This window comes from Sebastes umbrosus, chromosome 4, assembly GCF_015220745.1.
Source record: "Sebastes umbrosus isolate fSebUmb1 chromosome 4, fSebUmb1.pri, whole genome shotgun sequence".
Taxonomy (NCBI): Eukaryota; Metazoa; Chordata; class Actinopteri; order Perciformes; family Sebastidae; genus Sebastes; species Sebastes umbrosus.
The window spans coordinates 28,969,831-28,985,458 of NC_051272.1; the positions used below are offsets into that span (position 1 = coordinate 28,969,831).

The window sequence follows — 15,628 nt, forward strand, 5'->3', positions numbered from 1 at the left end:
TTTGTGACGGGACTTGAAAGCGTGGTAGCTATCGGGAGACATTAGCCTTATCAATGGCCGGTCACTAGAGCCGGGCTATATGAAGCAACAAGGGCACTGCTTTTCCAGAAGGAGATAACCAACGCATACCTCGGCCCACATTTGCATGCACCGGGGCAACAGGCAGGCAGAGAGACACAATATGACAGAAAGGGAGACGGGTCTAAAATCTAGTGAGGCTTTGCCAACTGAGGTAATAATGCCAACTAGGCAGTCAGTCAGTGTGTCCTGCCCAGTGCCCAGATGGGTGTGGCAACCTGGCACACTGTATCTACGTAGGCCCGCTTGATGCTTCTCAAACCATCCCGTCTTCTACTGGGTTTTCGCATACATGTAGATGGAAGTGAGAGGTTAACAAGTGCAATGGCACCTTTCAATCATTGAAAAGAACACCTTGACACTCAGTGTGTGTGTTTGACTGGTTTGTGGGAGAGTTTTCCATTGGGTCGAGTCCACTAGTCTAATCTGTTGAACTTGGGTCAGTGGAAAAAGGCAGCTTTGACAGGGACAGAAGGTCTGGTGCTATGGTGAACTATGACAATGTGAGAAAACATCAAAAGACTTTTTGGAAAGATCCCCTGTTTTCCTGCATCACCACTGTACATAACACATTGGACCAGCCCACATGCACACCCAAGCCCTCCCAGTATGTTTGTGCTGATTGATTTTTGCGGGGTAAGGTCATTTGGAACAGCTGCTGATAGACCCGCAATTCATCTGGAGTTCAAAGAGTGCTCGGGTCGGTCAGTGTCGTTCCTGTTTGTACTTTACCGAACGGCAACGTCATCAGGCGCCCTGCCTTGTCAACAGCGTGGGTGGCAGGGCAGTTAGTCCGCCTGTCAGTCAGTCACTTTTCGATCTGCTATCACAGCCATCTAATCAATGCAGCTGAGCCACAGAATGGCAGTTCAATCCAAGTTTTTTTGGCCTGGACCTGTAGTAAATGTAGCACACTCATCATCAGGGTTTCCAACTTTGGGAGTCCCTTCAAATTAACTTGATTTTTCTGGACAATGAAAAGAATCACACACACTACATTCTAAAAAAAAAAGTGAAAGAAAAGATTTATTTTCCTAATTATTATCCATAATTACTGTGACTGGATAATCAGTGCATGAGTCAGTGATCAAAGAGTCAGTGAATGAAAGTTACCTGGGCATAATACACCTGACATTAACTAAATGTTAGCCTAATCCTGCTTGTGCCCGCTCTGTTATGTTTGCGATATTTGCAATGCACAAACATCTGGAACAAGGTTCAAAGCAACGCGCTCCGCACTCCGGCGCCACTTCCCTGCATTCGCCCCTGTCTGTCATTCACACATTGTTTTCTCTCTTGTCTTTGTCCCATTTCTAACACCACGGTCTGCTTCAGATCTTGTTTTCCTTTCTCTCTCTCCCACTCTTTCTCTCTCTCAGCTGACTGGCTGGCACACCTTTCAGAGGGCAAAGTCCCCGAATGAGAAAACAGAAGAAAAGACACGCGTGCACGCACACCGGCGCGCAACTGAACACATGTAATCATATGCAAACACCGGCATGCGCACTGGGGTGCAGACACGTCTTACGCGCAAACCCATTCACAGATGACTATGCGCACGGAGAGGCGAACCTGCGGCGTACACACACAAGCACACACTTCCAAAGTCCTCCAGCGTCATGCCTTCCCACCCTACACTTGATAAACCCTCGTGTGAGCCTGACAAAGCAGGAGAGGGCACTCAGCAGCCTTTGAACACTGGAGCAGGTTGCATAAGACGGCTCAGAGTACCACTGGACTGTATTCACACACTGAGTACTGTACCCAGTACTGTATGACTCAGACAAAACATTCAAGCAATTAGATCTGAATGGGTTTGCAATTTCACCTCTAATACATTGTTAAATCATTCATGACGATCATTAATATGGTTGTCAGTGGTATTTATACTATAAAGGTCATTTTTGTAGTTCTACAGCCCAATTGTTCACAGAGTAATCTGCTCCATCTGATGCTAAAAGTGTGACGGATCGACCGAAGCAGACTGGAGGGTAAAAGCATGATTTGGATTTGACTTCTAAAATTATTCACATTCCATTGCATCATACAATACAAATAGAAACAAATGTATCAGCATCATGTGGTGCTGTTTCCGCTGAACAATAATAGACGATTGTTGCACAAGAAAATGTCCAAATCGAGGAAACAACAATGTGAATTGCATGAGTTACACTGACACTTCATGGTCTGGTACCCTTAAAACAGTGAAGTAAATACTACTAAGAGAGTCTTATTCTATGTTTTTCATGTGAAAAGAAAGTTTCTGATCAGGAAGTTGGCTTTAGTTTGTTTCCTCTCAAAGTCTAATGACACTTCTCCGGTGGAAACTCCAAAGTTTCAGAACTGTGACCGCAACGGATGTTAGGCAAAGCATTTTTCATTCTGTTTTTTAGAGAAAGGTGTCTTTTTGAGGTCAAAATGTTGCACATAAGGCTGGGCAATATAACGATATATATCGTCAAAACAATATAAAAATATCTTTTGTATATATTTTTCTACATCGTTTCTATCACGATATAGGTTAGGCCTATATTTATTTATTTTTTCTCTACAATTTCCAAAATTGCAATAAACTGGCGGCAAAGAACGTCATGTGGTCGAGCAGGATCATGTGTAATCATGATGGTTAAATTTGAGTGAAATTGCTGAAAAAATCCTGGTTAACTTTTGCAGGGAATAGCCAAATCTAATTGCCATCTCAACGCAACCAGGAAAAACACCAAAATAATATTTGTATTTGTATTATTTTTATGCATTTTAAAAGTCATGCTTTACTGGAGACATTTTGGCCGTCATACATTTTATGCAGGACTAAGTTCCTAGTGTCTACATCCATAAGGAATGAATGGAGAAGTTGTTGAAGTTCAAAGCAGCAGTTTCCATCCCTGAAGAGGAAACCAGAGCGCTCTGTTTGTCATTGATGTCATCGCCAGCAAACCACACTTCAAACTGGTTATGAGGCAGCAGGGGTATTCACTCCAAAACACAGAGGGCCTTATTTGTTCAAGCTGCACACTCCGCGTGTGTCTCTGTGCTTCTACCAACACTGTGCGCTAATGCTCCCCACATCAGACTTTCTCAGTGGCCTCTGTCACATATGACTGCCATGCGTCGCCATCTCCATCTCCATCCACCTCACCTCACCTCCAACGGGCTCGGTCAATTAGTACGTAGCATGGAGAGCGCAGAGCAGGCTTCTGAAGGGGCCTCCCAGTGGGGGATGTGAACAGACCGGCGGAGGAAACAGAGCTGTATTTACTGAAAAGCACATTTGGGATGCACTGATAGTAATCTGACTTTAATTTAACGGGTAAAATGGGGATGTGAGTGCATGCATGTGTGCTCGTATGTGTGTATAAAGCTCGGGGTTTGTGGGAGCCCTGCGCTGAGTAATTGAGACCGTATTTCAAACAGCCCAGACCAGATCTTGACTCAATCACGTCTGGCCCCATGGATGGGGTAGACCAGGGTCTACATCATTGTTTGACAACGTGTATGCTGCAGATTGATTTTCTGGTTCCAGTGGAAAGGGGCAAACGGATGTGAAAGGGAGGTACAAGATTATGGATCGTGAGGAAGGAAGTAGAGAAAAGCGTAGCATTTGGACCATGTGCTGCAGTCTGCATTGAGATTTTTCTTCTCCTTTCGGGGATGACAAAGCCCAGAAATATGGAATCTATATCTTGGTTCACATTTTGAGTAACATGACTGGCATTCACAAACTCTTACATTTCCACTCAGATGTTAGTTATGATGTTGTCTTGTAGACTAAAAGAGAGCAAGATGTGAAATGAATTGAATTATTGAACTGCTTAATTCCAAATCTGTAAAATTGTAAAAGCGAGAGAGGAAATCAATTACCAGACTGTACAATCAGCATATAAATCGCAGAATGGGCCACTCTGGGCTCTGAGAAGTGAAGCCAATGCAAAAGTGCCCTAAACCTGCATTCTCCTCTGGTTGCAAAAAGAAGTCTGATTGCATAGAAGTCTATGAGAAAATGACCCTACTTTTCACTTGATTTATTACCTCAGTAAACATTGTAAACATGAGTTTATGGTCTCAATCTCTAGTTTCAAGTCTTCTTCAATACAGCATGATGTTCATTTAGTACATTATGGTCCCATTTAGAGTCTGGGAGTTGTCTGTGTTTTTGTCTTACAAACTGAACCCTTGTTTTAAGTTCATAAAAGTTAATTATGACCTTTTTGGTCGCCTAAATTGTCTTATTCAGTGTTCGGTACTTAACTCCACCCTCTCATGTCACTTCTGGTTGCAAAAAAAACAAAATGGCGAAGGCAAAAATGCCGATCTGGAGGCTTCAAAGCAGCAGTCCACAAACCAATGGCTGACGTCACGGTGACAATGTCCACTTCTTTTAGTCTATGATAAATCGACAGAAATGGTTAAGGAAACCACACCATTAAATGTGATGCAGAGGTGGGTGGATAGAGAGAGCTAGGAGGTCTATGAGTGAGGCAGAAAGAGAGAGAGGGTAATCAGTGGTTGTCTGGTAAAACTGGGTCTGCAGTCTGCTGCCTTCATCTCCTATAGAAAAGAAACAACTAATCATACTTGGCACAGTGAAACCGCTAATAACTTAGAACTTTTTTATGATTATTTAGTGTTAATCTGAAACAGCCGCTGAGTTTCTTTGTCTTTCTCTGTCTTGACGTACGTTCGGTCTCCTATGGGGCACTTGCGAAATGACATGATTACCTTCTTTGTCTTTCTGGTTTTACTTAAAAAGCAAAGACCATTCTAGTTTAGTTAGTGTTGTGTTTTACAGGACAGACTCCTAAACAGAATGAGACACAGCTATGATCAACACTAAATGCTGAGAGAACGTACTTGCAATACTGCTGCCAGCTGTTCACTGGGTATTCCAGGAGTATCCGTGTTTACACCATTGAGCCTATTGAGGAATACAGCAAGTGGGTTAAATTGACGGATGGATAGATTTAAAATAATCTGTTACTACTGTATATGTTAAATTACTGTAATTTGTATCTTTTATGCTCATCTTTTTACATTTGTTTTAAAGTCCATGAAGTCTAAAGAATAGGTCAGATATTGTTCTTTCACAAACTGAGGCATTCATTTTAAAAGCAATCATATAATGATCTCTCTTAAAGTCAGAAAGGCAGATGCTAATACATTTAGCCTTTCCTTGGGACAATGATGCTTGTTGCTCACATACAGTATGTGGTGCTACAGCTAAAGCCATAAACAGCTGATATAAGGTTACTGACTGATGCATCTATGGAAACTCTGTAGAATTTTAAACTTCTGTATAGCCGACAAACATTGATACAAGACGTTCGTTCATGCACCTACTGGGTCATCAGCAGCTCCTGCCCACCACATTTACTAAAGCTTTTGCACCTGTTTTTCAGGCAAGGTGCTCTGTCTCTTCATTGCATATGCATTATAGGTGCATCTAGCAGTGAGGAACCAACTGAAACTTCTCCCGTGTGCCAAGCGTGTAAAAGAACTACGGTGGTTGAGGCGAAAATGCGAATGGCCCTCTCCAAAGTCAGTGTTTGGTTTGTCCGTTCTGGGCTACTGTAGAAACATGGCGGCTGCCCCCATGAAGAGAGGCTCCGCTTCGTATTTAGATATAAACGGCTAATTCTAAGGTAAAAAAAAAACACAACTATTCTTAGTTTCAGGTGACTATACAAATATACTTAATATTATATTCCATTTCTGCCAATAGTTTCCCCTAATACCCTTTGGGGATAAATAAAGTATGTCTTCTTCTTCTTCTTTTCTTTCTAAATAGTACACACTGTTCCTTTAAGGGTGGGTCGGGCAAATAACAGGAGACATATTAACACAGGATGATTATGTATTCCACTGGATTTGCTGAGGTCACGCTATTTGTGACTGTCAGTTTTGAAGGGAAGAAAAGGAGCTGTAAACAGGGTAGATGGGATTACAAGAGTCACACGGAAGGTTGTAGTGGCAGAAGTAAACGTGTATTAAATATAGGATTATACTGTATGTAACATAATCTTGATTATTAGAGACAAAAATAATATATACACAATATGAAATTACTGTGGCGCAAACAAATTGGGGACAGGGAATTGTGTTTTGTTTTCATCAAACATAAATGTGAACTGTAAAATCACTGCAGACCGCAACAAAACTCGCTAGTCAGTGAAGTTAATATAAACCACGGCCGTCTCCTAGCCCTAACTATGTGGTTGTGTTGCCTAAACCTACCTTCCTGTGAAAATGGAAGTATATTTTGAAAGGACACTATGCATGTAACAAGCGTGTATTAACAGGCCGTGCCTGGTCCGTCCACAAGTAAGGCAAGAGGGGTACCTCATGCATCGGTCTCCGATGCCGAGGAACACTGACCAAGCTGCGGTATTTGCGAGTTGGGAGTGAGAATGTGTTGCAAAGACATGAACAGATTTAAATAAAATACAGACAGGTAATCCAGTCGGCCAGGTGATTTGTATTGGTCTGGATTTGGATCAGTGTTTGGATTCAGGAATTTCTTAACATCGCATGACATTTTTTATTATTTTTTTCTCATTAACTACTGTACTTGGATGAAAGTAGGCCTACAGTGTACTCTTATGCAGATCTGGATCCAAATATATTAAAACCATCTATTATCATAATAAACTGAAGAGACTGTTCAGTCTCTGTGAAATTACAGTATGCACGCTCTCTTTCTCTCACAGTAATTTTTAGTTGCATCTGTTTTTGTTTGGTTTTGTTTTTTCTGATGCCAATCGCCACAGCAAAGCAATGTTGGCTTTTTAAAGGAAGTGAAGCACTTAACAGCTCACATTCAAACTCCAGTGACTTTCTGGAATGTCTGACGTAAGCACAAAATTAATAGCATGCAACAATGAAAACTATGTCTCAAACATTTATCAGCTGTTGATATATTTGAGTCTTTTCTGAAAGAAACATTTTCAATCAATTAGTTCAGCTGACAGCAGGATTATTTCAATGTTACCAGATTTTGTGCAATTATAATGACACAACAAAGCACTCACCACGTATCCATTATCTGATTTCAAACACATGATCAAAACCAACACACAACATGGTTTGAGTTTCACATCTTTAGGGATCATCCCACACTAGCTTGGAAACTGAACTGTGCGTGGGTGGGTGTGTTTCATACTTCCAGTTTAACTGCCGTACTACCTGTAGGCCCAGGAGTTTTTGTTCGCTCCCGTCTTTGATCTATGCTCAATTGTGGCAGAATGATTGACCTCAGTCAGACCTGATAAAACATTCCCCACCTACAATTATTCTTTGCGATTCACATGAAGAACACGTTATTCACAACAGGATGATCTCAAGAGTCATATAAAGGCTCCATTAAATCCAGGCAGTGTATCAGATTTCGGCTGCTGGGTTAGAAATGGCAATTCTCTTTGCACTGCAGGAATGCAACACAGATGCAAGTACTCAGCAGGGTAATGTATACAATATGAAAGCAAAAGAAACAAACTTATTATACGAACCTGGTTACCGGTTTTACGGGAAGTTCATTAAAAAAAAAAAAGAAGAAAAAAAGCGGTAACAAAGATAAGATGTGAATGAATGTATGAATACGTGACCTAAGGTTTTCATAATGTCAAGCAACATATGAAAACAGTTTTCCTCCACCGTGACGTCAGATTATTATACGACAAAATGCCATAACATCCTGAATGTGCTGTGCACTTTTTTTCCTCAGTCAAGACGTGGGTAGCTGTACAGAAGGTGGTGCAGATCAAACACGGTGGCCCGGGGCAGCTTAGATCCAATTCCACTTTGTTACAGAGGCCTGCATTTATTTTCTGACATTTACCATACAGTGAAGTCAGATGGAGCCCTCGTGGAAGAGGCCCCTCAGTCGGAGTCTCCCGAACCAATCAGCGGACGAATAAAGGAAAGGGGCGACTTCAGCCGGCACGAAAAGGCCCCGGGAGCATCTGACTTCCATTGCAAAGCCCAGCCTGTGTGTTCCACTTAGCCACCGGTATTTTGAGGAGATGCACGGCACCGTTTACCAGAGCCCCGCACTCAAACACACATGATGTCATTGAGGTTCTATCATTACAGGCTGCAGATGATGCTGTGTCGGGCCGGGTTAGTTCCCACGCTTGTTTTTTGCAAACTTTACTTTGGGCGCAATAACACACAGAGGTTTCCGGCTGACACATAAGGTTGCGTAAGGAAGGAGAAGAGAGAAATCCAGAGGGGGAGATTCAGAGAGAAAAAGTGAAGCTCGAGACAAGAGTTCCTGATTTCTTTTTTTAATTCCTCTCACGTTACAATCCATTTCACAGCATCTGTCTGAGCGTTTCGTCAGTTCTCTGAGGAGTTTCAAAGACAAACAGCAGTGAACTAGTTCCTGAAGACCCTGCTGAACAAATTAAATCTTTGGTGACAGCTCACATTTCCTTTCACTTAAAGTGGCACTACGCACAAATTCCATAATAACCTTTCAGCATATTGTAATTCAAGTGTTCTGAGTGAAAACTAGACTTCTGCACCTCCTTATGGCTCTGTTTTCAATAAAAAAATCTAGCCTGTGACGAGAGACTTTGGCCAATCACAGGTCAGTTCAGAGAGAGAGAGAGAGCGTTCCTATTGGCTGTTCATTCAACGGAGGCAGCTGTCAATCACTCGCAAACTCCGATCAAGCGGTCACACTAGGCAGCGCTGATCAAATATAAATTAATATTCTGTTACTGTAATGCCTATTTATCATGTAAAATGTATTCAGGAACATCTTGCAGTGTACTGTTTAGCTGTTAAATGAGAAAATTTGCTCTGGGCTGGTGGGTGGTGCTTGGTATTTCCTCAACTGATCTCAACATGGCTGCTGGGTCACAAACTTTCTCCTTTTACAGCTAAACAGTACACTACAAGATGTCTCTGAAAACATTTGAGGCGAGAAATAGGCATTACAGTAACAGAACATTGATTCATATTTGATCAGCGCTGCCTTGTTTGACCGTTTGATCGGAGTTCACGAGTGATTGACAGCTGTACAGAGACGGCAAAGCACCAGCTCGGCACTGATTGGCTGTTTTCCTCCGGTCTGTGAAATCTTGCGGATGCCATTAGGAGCACCGGAGGACACAGAGAAACATGATTTTTTCAGATGACCCGTCTCATGCACTACTGTCAGGATATAGTGACCGTTTTATAAAAACAAAATTTCTCTAATCATATTTGCTCAAATTCTACCTACTTCAGCTTTAAATGACCAATCCTAAACAGCTATCATCATCTGTTATGAGCAACGCGATACATAAAGTATGCACAGTGAACACAGCAATGTGTTTTTTCCCAGCTGGCTATTACAGGTTTACAGTATAAGTGGGTGGTAACTTCCAGATAAGCTCCACTGTACTTCACCGCATTCATAATGTGAACAAGCAGCTTCCTTGAAACATCTGAGCACTTGGAAGGAATTCTTCACTTAAGATAAGGAGTACAGGTAATCTGGCCCAAATAGGCCATCTGCTGTTCCCACAGCCAACAACAGAGGCTAATAACACGCTGCATCCAATCAGATTGTACCGGAGTCAGCGCGAGATAAAGGCAAAGCAATAAAATGAAACAATCTGGCGCTTTGACACTACAAGGAAGAGAGCTCGCTACTTCGCTGCTGAGCTGGGGGCAGGAATGTGCTCTTTGAACCAGCTTTATTTAACAGCGGAGCAGCATGCGTGCAGCACGCCCTGAGTCTCCGAGCTGGCCCAGGGACCGTTTGCTCCTGGCGTGGGCACGTCAGACGCGGGGCCACCGGGTCAGGGAGCTGGCATCCTCACCCCTGGCACAACTTGCTCCCCTCGGGGGCGTAGGGGCTGACACCGGGCTCATGGGGAGCACCAGACAGACAGGGGCCTACCAAACAGCTTGTGACCATAACCAACAGTGGCAGAGAACAATGAATGCAATTATTTACAAGAACACAGTCCAAGTCTCTTTTAGTCTCTCCCTATTACGCCTGTTTACTCCCACTCTCCTTTTGCGGGGCAGCATGGAGGGGCTGTGACCCTGTCGGTACAGTCGTCAGCAGGACTTTTCACAGTGCCCAGGGCTACCCCTGCTATTCATGCTCCACCGCCATCAGGCCTGAACAGGGTCCAGCTGCAGCCTCTCTCCTACCGACTTCACATTTTGATGAGAGGTCAACAGAGATGCATCAAACTTGAGCAGTCGAAGTTTGCGCAAGAGAAAAAAATGTATAAAACTGCATGAAAATGAATACGGTTTTCTTTAGGTACAGTGTTGAAGTCATGTGGAAACGATCCGCCAAGGGTTCAAACAATAATACAGTGGTGAAACATTACTTTCATGCACCATTAGGAAGGAATCTCTCTTTCTACTGGTTTTAACTGCTGAGAACCTGTGGTAGGGAGGAGCTGAGACCTGAGTGGGCAGAAAAGTCGGCCGAAGAACAAATACTATATTCAGCCTCATAAAATGGAATCATAACATATCATTTCAGGTAATAGTTTTTAAGAGGATATATTGTTTTTTTAACACAGTACAACCAATGAGTTAGGTCACTGATTGAGATACATTTGCCAACAGAAAATGACTATTTCTATGACTATTAAAGGTGCTACATACGGGATTGGGAACATTTCGACTGCCTCTCAACGGCTCTCAACATGGCGCATGACAGCTTAAGTGCTGACAGAGCTAACAGTGTTAACCTGAGAGGGAACCGGAGGGTGGGCGCTACGCTTCCACCATGATGCCGTCGGTTGGGAGGGCGTTATCAGCTGTAACCACCGTATGAGAGCAGTGCAGAGCGGCGGCTGTGAGCTAGCCAGTGGGGCCGGCTGCACATGCAAGAACATGCACTAAAAGCATGTGCAGCCGGCCCGGCTATGTCAACAAAGCACATAGAAGCTCGGATTACAACACACACAGAAACCTCATTCAAAATTCAATCACAAGAAATAAAAAGCCAGTCTTCCCCTTTGTCTTATTTAAGCTGTATTCACACCAGATCAGGCGGTGCAGCGGAAACATACAGTAATTCTTCCCATTCATTTTGAATGAGACGACGATAAATACTTAACAGAACTGGTATCGCTTTTATTGCTTAACTGTGAGTCTGTGACTGTTTGATTTCTGAACAACAGAATGAAATGTGCCTAGCCTTCAATAAACACTGTTGATGTTGGGCATTTATTTGAAAAGGAATACACAGGGCCACTTCAACATAACATAGAACTATGAAAGCAACCAACTGACCAAATGAGAAATGAAGAAAACGAGGGCATGAGGCAATTCAATGTTTCTTTGTTTAGTTTAACGGCGGTTGGCAGGCAATTCAATTGAATTCAACAACTTTATTAGACAATTGATGTATGTTTGTGCACCAGTGATTTGATTTAAATGATATGGCTCGTCTCTCGATACATAACGTTACATTACAGGACCCGCTAGTGTCCACAGCAGTATCGATAAGCTTGGACCTCATTGATTTTGGGGTTTTGAGAAATTTGGAACCGGGTCCTTATAGAACCGGGTCTTGATCTCTATCACTAGTTATGCATTTGGGCTGCAGCTGCTGTGGCTGCACGGGGTGCCGAAAAAAACCTGCAGCGGCCTGTGGCGGAAAAGTAGAAACGGAATCAACTTTTTGAGAAATGTAACACTACGTCACGCTACGGTGACGTTAATAGTCTCAGTTAATGGGCCATTAAAGTGACTCACTCACACCGCCGCATAACCTTTTGGCGAATCGCCGCAACGCCTTATCTGGTTTGAATGCAGCCTTAGACAGTCACACTAAATATATTGAATTGCTGGCATGATAAAGTCATGTTGAATAAATGCCATCCTAGTACTGTTCAGTTTGAATTATTAGTATACATTACATTTTACATTTATTGTGACTGAGACCCCAGTGGAACAAGATGGCCTCCCCATCTCCTCCACCCTGAACCAACTCCAGCTGAGCAAACAACACACTCGATGCGGAAGCTACAGAAGAATAATAGCGCCCACGACTGTACAATAAGTGTACATTCCTGCTTTACATGCAAACACAAAAGCATACATGCACTCTCTCTTTCGTACAACCACAAATACACTCGTACACACATACAGTAGAGACAGTTCCATTTTTCTTTTCCCCTGTGGCTCTTGGCTGTGGCCCTTTAGGAGTCTCCAGATGAAGAGAGCGTGGAGTGTGGCAGAGGGTCCTTCCATAAACAATAAACAACAGTTATCTTGTGTGCGGCCGTCTGTGTCAAGAGGCACACGAAGCCAAGCCCAGCATCTGAGAGGCGTCTGCTCCTCTTTCCGCCTTTGGTCTTGTCTCTTTCAATGGCTTATAAAAGTGTGGATGTGTGTGTGTGTACGCCCACGGGTGTGTGTCTGTGTTCACAGCACAGCACAGGGCTCCTCTGTATTGTATTCTGAAGCTGGCTGGAAGTAAAAAGGCAGAATTAAGAGTGGCGGGGGCAAGAGGAAGAGGGCTGCCAGCACACTGCAGAACTGCAGGGAGCTCCCCCAGATCCCAGCTGCCCAGGACTGGCTGAGAGCTTCAGGCGAGTGCCAGGCTTCCCTGGCCCTCGTGGAGGTGGGCCAGAGAAAGTGGGAGGAGTGGGAGGTACACGTCAGGAAGAAAATGCCAAAAATAATGTCTGGGCCTATATAAAGAAGGCCTTGGGAGACACACAATGCTGACATACACAAGAAAAACTCAATCTGTTGGCAGGTGGGAAACATTAGGGGTACTTTTTTCAGATCTTTTCACAGAGAACAAAACAGAGTTTTCAAATTATAATCAGCTATATAAGGTGTTCATATTTTATGAAGCACTCAACTTCCTGAGTGGCCCAATGAAATGGTCTTCCAGTATTGGTAGCCTGCCCTTAATGCTTCAGCTTCTCCACAGGGGCTGGCAGAACAGTGGAAAACAAAGTTTATCTGGAACTGTTTAATGCATTATTTGTCTAACAATCAAGGAAGTGAAACAGATAATTATAGCTTTTGTTGGGTCGATGGCCAAGATAAGCCAGAGTTCCGAACCATTAACTGGTTGTGCTTTTTCTGGCAAACACTGAGTTTGTAATGCAGAATACGCTGCGAGAGCCCAAGCAGCGAGCTAGAAGATCGAGAGGTGTACAGGGCTCCTTGAACTGCCCAATGCCAATCAATCAATCAATCAATCAATAAAGTCTTCAGATAAAACTCTTGGGTTTTTCAGCGTTACACTTAGTAGTACTTTAATTCAACATGAGATACTTATCACCACAACAGTTCCCACCCTCCTATCTCTTGATCCGCTTACATCAAATGATATGACTCAATGAAAAATTGAGGCCATTAACTATACAATATTCAAACCATATGTAAAGCCAACGTCTGATCCGACTCCCACCACTCACTGAAGGGAGTAATGCCGTACAAGCGTCCAAAGTGGAATGTGGGCTCTACTGTAAGCAGTAATAATTACAGCTCAGGCAGGAGCCTGTGGAAAACCCCCGGCTGGTCTAGACACTTTTGCCCTCGGAGCTGACCCAGGAATCGACCGGGGCGCTAATCACGGCGCTTGGCAGACAGCGGCGTTTTTTCCATAGGGTCCTCAAAGAAAGCTCTTCCTCTACAGAGGCAGGTAATCACAACAAGAGCACATCCCGCCCCGGTAGCAGGCCAATGAATGCACGCCTGCTTTGTCCACTCCAGGAGGAGTTGGGCGACTATTTCTGTGCTTCTGACAGAAACAAATAACCCCTGTGTCACCCTGCTTGTCAGCCTGCCTGCTAGGGGGCCGGTGTTGGTGGTGTTCGTCATTGTGTGCTTCCACCCTGGGGCCAGTGACAGGAAGTGAGCTCCACTATGACAAGGGAGAAAGCCATTTACATCGACAGGCTCAGTCTTAACTCACCAACACTATATAACGGTGATGGGAAACTCAATTCTGAGGTGTTGAAAGTTCAGAAATAGGACTGCATATGGCATCATTCTAGATCCTGTGACTTAACGGGCTAAACTTAGAGTTCCACGTGGAAAAATAAGAGAAAGAAAGAGATACACCGTATATTCAAGCTGCTGGAATTCTCTTAATACCTCTAGTTTCCTGCCACACACGTTTACAGCATTACCTCCAACCACCAGGGTCCCCAGGTTTGCTCTCCGGGTCAAAGTCCTGACGTACACTGCCTGCGTTTTCCTATAACCAAACCTTTTCCTTTGGACACCTGGACTTTATTTGTCACGTCCAGAGGGGGCCATTTGGATGCATTTCATTACCACTGCTGACACTCTGTTTTCTCTGACATCTTATTACATACGACAGCTACACTGGGAACGGATTGATGTCAGGGATGCTATTGTTGGACATATTGTTCCATTGCTGTGAGGTGATGGAGTGTGAAAACATCCCACATAACAACTGGGTAAATGTATTACAATGATGGAAGAAATTATTTAATTAATTAATTTACTTATTTATTTTTAACAGCTGTTTACTACTGACCATGTATGGATGTGATATGATTACTGTCTTCGTTGTATGGCCTGGCTCAGGTTAAACCCTGTATTGTTTGCTATCATCACGCGACAATCAATTATTTTTCTCTGCTCTAAAACAGTAGTTGCCAGTGGCAGCCATGATACATCCAGGGCAACAGCACAGTGAAGGCTACTATTTTGGAGTGACGAAGAAGAATTGATTTCTGGTTAAACAAGTTGATTTTTTTCTGGGTTAATAAATTATGGTATCGGATCGGTGCATAGAGTGGTGTACTTTCCGTTATCCAATGCCGAATTTGGGGCAGTACCAGACGCATTTCTGATACTGGTATCGGAACAACTCTAATATTAAAGTCTGAAAAGTGACTTATTGTTGGATATTAATGTTTTTGGTTTCGGTGCTGATGAATAAAATATTCAAATGTATAACAACATCAAGACTAAAACCTGACTAAAGCTTACTTTTACATTGCAGAAATTGGTCTTTTAATGTGATTATTTCATTTCATTTGGACGCTATGTGAACGTTAGCAAAGCATCACAGAAAGTTGTTTATTTCACAACGAGGAGCCGAAGCATTGGTGGAATTAACACCAACTGCCAACAGTTCTCACAGTTCCAAACAGGAGGTCCCAATTTCAGTGGCCACCAAATAGTGTGGTGACATAAATGTGGAGCACTTGGTGACAGATCTCATGCCAGACTGCTTTTTATCTTCCCCACAACTCTGAGTGATCTGAGTGATGAATGTGCTTAAGCACAGACCGACAAACTAAATCTTACTCCCTCCCAAGCTGAACCCCAGAGACAAACCCAGAGCAGGTATGGAGCTCAGGTGGAAGCTGACTGCAAATTTGTTCTATTTTTCATGCAGACGCACACACACACACACACACACACACACACATGATCTATTGGAGGCACACAAAGCAGTTGTTTTAACTGAAAGGGACTTTAACATTCAACAACCACAAGAGGACCTGCTCAGTGGCAGGACAAGTTGGCCAGTTTACAATCTCCAGGCTGTGTAATCAATACATAATAAGTTAAAAAGTAAAGCCATGACTTA

At 43.2% G+C, this 15,628-nt stretch overlaps 1 long non-coding RNA gene across 2 annotated transcripts in view; it reads right to left on the reverse strand.

Annotated features, from left to right (window-relative positions):
* Positions 1–15,628, reverse strand: part of LOC119487397 — a 130,718-nt gene that overhangs the window by 40,448 nt on the left and 74,642 nt on the right. The window lies entirely within an intron of this gene.